The sequence below is a fragment of the Armigeres subalbatus genome, unplaced genomic scaffold (genome assembly GCF_024139115.2).
Source record: "Armigeres subalbatus isolate Guangzhou_Male unplaced genomic scaffold, GZ_Asu_2 Contig1724, whole genome shotgun sequence".
Taxonomy (NCBI): Eukaryota; Metazoa; Arthropoda; class Insecta; order Diptera; family Culicidae; genus Armigeres; species Armigeres subalbatus.
This window is the reverse complement of record NW_026942533.1, coordinates 10,846-17,735: the sequence shown is the minus strand read 5'-3', so window position 1 is coordinate 17,735 and position 6,890 is coordinate 10,846. Positions and strand designations below refer to the sequence as shown.

Below are 6,890 nucleotides of genomic sequence, written 5' to 3'. Positions count from 1 at the left end.
GTGCCCTAAATTATATGTGCGCGTAGCAGCCGTTGCTCAATCTCATCCTTTTTTGTACGCGTGCATGATGTCTGGTTCAAACTGATGATTAGATCCAAACCCGCAAGTGATTGATTGTTGATGTCTGTGCTAGTGATGCATGTACGTGATTGGTTGGTTTACCTATTTCTTAAATTTTTATCAATTTTCGATAATAAATAGTTGAAAACCAGTATTTTCATATAAATACAAAGAAGCGTTGGTTCATCCTTAATCGAATGGTTCAAACAAATTGAAAATCCATCGAGAAACGGCTGAGATATTGAAGTTCAAAGTCTATCATGCTTTCGTGACGGTCCCTGATTTTCGCAATCGTAAAGTGTACCCCAATATAGAAAAGACAGACGTAGTCCTACGTCAAAATAACTTAAATGTAAGTTTAAAAAACTCAACGCTGGGTACTTTTCTTCTTCCGTGTACGGTTACCAAGGAGCAGTGTTGCTAGCACAAACTAAGAAAGAGAAATAAGGAAAACGAAATTTGCGTGCAAAATTGACATAATCGTATAGAAACGTCAACCGGAAGTGGCCATCTATCATAACAAAACATGGAAACTTCTTGCGTGAACAGATTTGATTCTCTTATTTTATTCCAAGATTGTGAATATTTTTGTACTTAAAATCAGTTCTCCAGTAAAATAATTCTGTTTGTTAGAAATTATAGCTGTAAAAGTACTTAATGCGTTGTACTCCATCAAGATGGTGATATCGTCCGATCACGAGCGCAATGGAATTGCGGATTTTTTCACCCAAACCGATCCCGAGGTGCGGAAAGTCACACTAACCATAGGGAATATCATCTCTAAAAATACTATCAAGGAGATTACGCTTGAGAGTGAGTAGGAATTATCTTCAATAATAATTATTGTGGAAAGTGATCGACAGTGTTTCTGGATTCTTATATAGACAGCAGCTTGAGATTCTTAAGACAGGAAATTACCCCGTGCCGTGCCAAGAGTTGACTTATCTGTTGCTATCTATTTTATTGGTACTAATTTTAATTTCTTATCAGCTGATGGAGCTGCAAATTTGACAAATACACCAATATTCGAGATCATATCCATGTTGATTGATTATGAACAGAGGTCTTATAACAACTGGGCGTGCTTGAGCTTTAATCAATCGTTACGAGCAATTTATGATTTATTCCTCATTGATTGTCGTTGATCGGACATTTTAGCGGTAAGAGTGATTTATTATGCTGAAGAGCACTCACTAGGGTGCCTCACAAAAAGGTGGATAGTAGAAACGACATGTTTACTACTCGACCTTGAAAACATAATTTGAAGGTGATGAATTTCAATTACGAGCTTTTTAGTAGAATCTACACTAATAAAAATGCACACTTTTTAATGGCAAAATCACTAAAAAAAAATCATAAAGCCACCCGTTTTCTTGTTTACGGATGAACGACACATTCGAACGAATACGATTCTTTCAAACCGTTTCTCCATTAAATTTTGTTGGCGTAAACGAGAATGCTATTATCAACTTTTGTTCGAACGTAAACAAGAACATGGGTCAAGCACTCTTATTCATGTTTGCGGACGAACTAAACTTTCGATCGATTGCAATTCGTTTGAATCATTTCCTTATTTGAATTTGATGGCGTAAATGAGAATGCGCATCAACTTTCGTTCGAAAGCGTGTTCGTACGTATATTTGCCACAATGTCATATAACTAAATAAATACAATACGGCTATTTTGTCAGTTCGTAATATATTTCGATTTTTTTCCTAACTTCGGTTCTAGATAGATACGCAAATTGTCCAATCAAGGAGTAAACTTAATTCCTTGCCCGTTCATATTTATTCTACTCTTACACTCAAATTAGAACAAATTTCCCACTCGATCCCACCCGGACCTCGATATCTTCTCTTACTCGATGGTTTCTTTATTGCTGAATAAAAAAACAACGATTCGTTATATCAATCCGAATTATATCAAAACTTTAAATATTATATAGGAGAAAGGTCTACTGCGCCTACCAGATATTTTTTCTATGAGAGTGTTTAATTTCAAGAGAGAGAGAGAGAGAGTACTTCGCCGGCTGCCCTCTTTATCAGATAGAGCTTAAATTGTATTTTTGTTGAGTTATTATATATCGCAGTCAACACAAGATTACGATGAAACGATAACGGTTTTGACAAAAGAATATGACTACCATTGGTGTTTAAAGCGGTGTCGTTACACATCCCTAAATTGTTTCTGTGTATCTGCAAAAATGAGTTTTGAAAACTGATTTTCCTATAAACAATTTCCCAAATATAATTAAATTAATTCAGTTTTGTTAATTCAATGCATAAGTATCATATTAGGACCACCCTAAGAAATCTTCATTTATCCATTCCATCTTGTTTATGTTTTACGGCTGTATCATTTGCAACATTTCAAGCACAGAGTTTCTCAAGTAAGTCCTAAAACAGGTGTCATGTACAATATGTTTTGACCATTACATATATCATTTTGCAGAATAACATAACACGGAGCCTAGGGAGAAAAATGTCACTTGCAACAGATGTGTAAAAATTATGAAACTTGCTTCAAAAATAGCACACCATTATGATTTTAATTGATCTATTGGGATGAAGTCGAAGAGTTGTAAATTAAACAAAAGTCTATGAGTAAATGGAACAATACAATAATTACGAATAACTCTGTTCGCTGAGCAGAACTATTTTTCTCAGATATCGAATTGCTTTTAGTGAACGTTCAATTTTCATAACTAAAATTCGTACTTTTTACTAATTTTTAATTTTAATCAGGATTTCATTGATTTAGACTAATACCAAAATTGGCCTGCTCCTCAAATCATTTGAAAGTGATGTCTGACTTGTACATAAGGTGGGCCCGTGGTAAGCGTTTTGGAACCACTTCAACAATAAAAAGCTGATTGACTATATTTTGGACAAACAGGTTTTTGTTTATTTTTACTCTATTAGCTGGTTAATAACTATAATGACGTCACTAACAACTCAATAATAAACGGGTTGGATATGATTATAGGACACCACACCATGTACATGGGGAGCAAAACTGATGCTATGAAACTTTAACCGCCCCATCTACAGTTTCGCCGATAACTTTACTCTCTTATCTTGGCCCACGAGAAACCAGTTATGATAACAGCAATAAAGCTAAGTTCAAACAACTTGCGGTGATCGTTGTGTTTAACTTAATTTTTAACTTAAAAAACGTCAAAAAAAACCTTGTATTGATAAAACATTTTGCGAGCTTTTCAAAAGCAACGCCCTGATTTGTTTTTCATTGATGTCTCATACTTGGTCTCATAGGTTGTTTAAGTCATAATTCAAACAACCAACAAACGAACAACCAATGACGTTGCGAGCACACACAAATAAACAAATCTAGGCTTCCTCTAATTTTTGTAATTCCTGAGAAATCTCACCATTGACTACATAATGAAAATATCAAATTGAACTGAAAACTCTCGAGATGCTGTTCGAAGGGGTCGTCACAGTTACTAAGAAATTTTTGTTTAATGCATATATCATAATTTACTTCTTTGCGTCGATATCGAGTCATGGAACATCATCGATTATCTCAAGGCAGTTTCACTGTAATCTACAGAAGCAGTGACTGAATAGTTTTACTCTTCAGTTTTGAATGGTATTCTTTGACTCTGACTGACTCTTTGACTTTGACTCAGAATTAGTTTTTTATGTATCAGTGTTTAAAAGTTACTCAGGATTACGATTGAACTTTGCGGATTCCACAAGGTTGAACTGAATTATCTTTATTTATGAGATTATCAGCCCTGGGCCGCTTCATCTCGTATTCCACAAGGTTTCGTAGCCCAACGAGTAAAATCTGACTGCACCTCATGATTTACAGTTTTCTAAAATACGGCACTTGTACACTGCCGTCATACGCATATTTGTCCCATGTTTGCTAGGATTCCCTATATCCATGGGACAGTTATGCGTATTACGGCAGTACAGGCCTCTGCATATTTAGGAGTTTTCTTTCTAGTAATACGAGCACACGCACAATTTCATTTAACTAATGTGATTTTCTTTATTTCGACTCTCAGAATCACTGAATGTCATGCTCGACAACTGCCGTGATGCCACTTCACTGCTCTCGAAGAACATCGTGAAACCCGAATTCATCTACAGATATCTGCAGAGCTACAACATACAACTCCCACCGGAGAGTACAAAAGCAGGCTTGATAAAGCAGTGCATCAACTTTTGGCGAGTCAAATATGGAGCGCCAGCTGGGAGCACACCGAGTTCCGACCCCCAGACGATTGTCCTTCCGTCTACGTCAGCAGAATCTAGCTCTTCCAATAGCACCATGCAAAATCTCGTAGCAACTGGTGGACCTATGGGAAATCAAACAAATGGCCCAGGATATGACACAACCGATCCGGGACAGGAGCAATACCCCGTCAATCTGTTGGCACTAGACTACACGACATGGTTTTATCTCAAATGGAATCGTAACTCGTTGGATGAGAGCGCTTTCTGGTCCGATGCCATGTGTTCAGTGATGCTCGAAATAAGGAAAGTCAGCAAGGAGTCGAGGAAGTCCGAGGGCACAGGGATATTATGAATCTGATTTTGAGCCTCAAGTTCCAGTACAGTTTTCAATTAGTTCCCAACATTATGTTCGATGGTTGCCAGGGTCGAATATCGAGAACGGAGTGCTGGTGTTGACGGTAGGTGGTTCACAACGACCGGAGGGACCTGACAATCGATTGACGACACTGGGAGAGTTTGAAAGCATGATTGGATTACGGAGAGATCCCTCCGAAAACAATAACTGGAAAATCACTATGTACAAGCTATACATACGGTATAAACACGTGGACAATTTACCTGCCTTATCGAATAGTAAGATGCTTACCGAGTGCCTGTTGATACCGCTCACATTGGATAGCGTTTGAGTGCCATTTGGAGGGATGCTTCTATTGCTACATAAAGCTGAAAGATTATTATGCATAGTGATGCGATTTTTTGAATGTCGAACAAGAATTATTTTTCATGATGGATGCGACACAATACATTTTGTTATTTGTTCAAATCAAAAATTATTCTTTGATATCCGAAATGTCTTGGAATGAAAACTAATGTATACATACAGTATTGAACATATGCAACGTGTGGACTTAACACAAAGTGTCTACAAAACATTTATTTTTCGAAAACTATACTGCCGTGAATCGCATAACTGTCCCATCTTTGCTGGGTTTCCTATTCATATGGGACAAATATGCGATTCACGGCAGTATATGCAATCATCGTCATCAGACGCCGGATTACGTGTCTAGTTGTTGGGTAACGCACATAGGGGCAATATGAGCCACTCTCATTTTGAGCTTATTGACTAAAACTTGTCAACATGTAGAAGTTAATATGATATTTAGGAGAATGCTCCACATAAGCCTCAACGTGAAAACCGGATTAAAATTCAATTCGAACATGAAAATACTCTTGAAAATGTAAATTTTCACAGCATATGCAAAATTATTATAAGATTTGAAGTTTATAAATAAGGTTTTGACACAAAACTGATTAAAATACAGGTCAAAAATACATCACAATCAAAAGATACATTATAATTGAATATTATGCACACATGTTTGTACTGATACAAATCTTAATTTATCATAAAACTTTTTTTTTTTAAAAGCAGTTTCTATGGGGCAATATGGGCAATGCCATTGGGGCATACCTGCACAGAGCAAGATATCATACCTTAATATGCGAACAAGTTCAAATTTCAGTTTGCAAATACAAGAATATTATCATCTATATAAGATTCATTACGGAAAAATTACAACATCGCATTTACTGCGGTCGAAACAGAAAAAATGACCATTGATCAGTTGAAATATGGCTGTTCAAACAGTGAAGAGTGGGGCAAATCGGTTCGGTCTGCTGTTTTGCGGTTTTTTTATTTTATTTGGTATGGAATAATCTAAACTGTTGTAGGAATATCATATTCTTCCATATTAACACATTTTTTCCTCTCAAAAAACATTTTGGATGGATGTCTCATATTGCCCCGTATAGTTGGGAACACACATTGAAATCAATACATTTTCAAAAGTTCATTCCAACAATTTCCAAACGCATTTATCACCATTCATCACCGTAATATGAAAGGTAACACACCCTAGTATAAGTCAACTACATTTGAATGATGATTTGTTGAGCTTTTCGGCGCTTTTCGGGCCCATATTGCCCCGATCACCCCTACATGAGCAATAGTTAGTTAAATTACAATCTACGGGCATGTTTTTGTTGACAAATGCCAATTTACGTTGGACAAAACGAATGCAACTTCACGGGATATTTTTTACAAATCCAACATTTTCGGATCTCCTCTAGTATGTTGGCATGAATACACATTTAATAACACTAATAAACAAGTATCGATTTTAGCTATTTGAAAACTGAGCTCAATGTTTACTATATGGGTAATAATAAAGTTCTACATTGAGCTAATTCATATGTTTGTCCATTCTCCCTTTTTGCCTTTCTCGTACAACTAAGTTGTATTGAAAGGCTATCATTTCACCCGAAAACGAACTTTTATAGAAGCCTCTGAGACCCATAGTATTATATACCAATCGACTAAGCTCGACGAGCTGAGCACATGTCTGAGTGTCCGTCGGTAGGTCTGTGTGTATGTGTGCACAAGAGCTGTAAAAACATTAGACAACTTTTCGTATAGTAATCCTCAACCGATTTTCTCACAACAGGTTTCATTTGACAGGGGACAAAGCCTTGTTGATCACTATTGAATTTTATAACGATCGGTCATTGCGTTTAAAAGTTATGAAGAAAATGGTACATCGGACCATATAAACCCCATATAAG

General features: G+C 36.5%; 1 pseudogene; it reads left to right on the top strand.

The window, feature by feature from the left end:
- Positions 1-566: 566 nt before the first annotated feature.
- On the top strand, positions 567-5,095 carry LOC134203257 (uncharacterized; annotated as a pseudogene).
- The last annotated feature ends 1,795 nt before the right edge of the window (positions 5,096-6,890 follow it).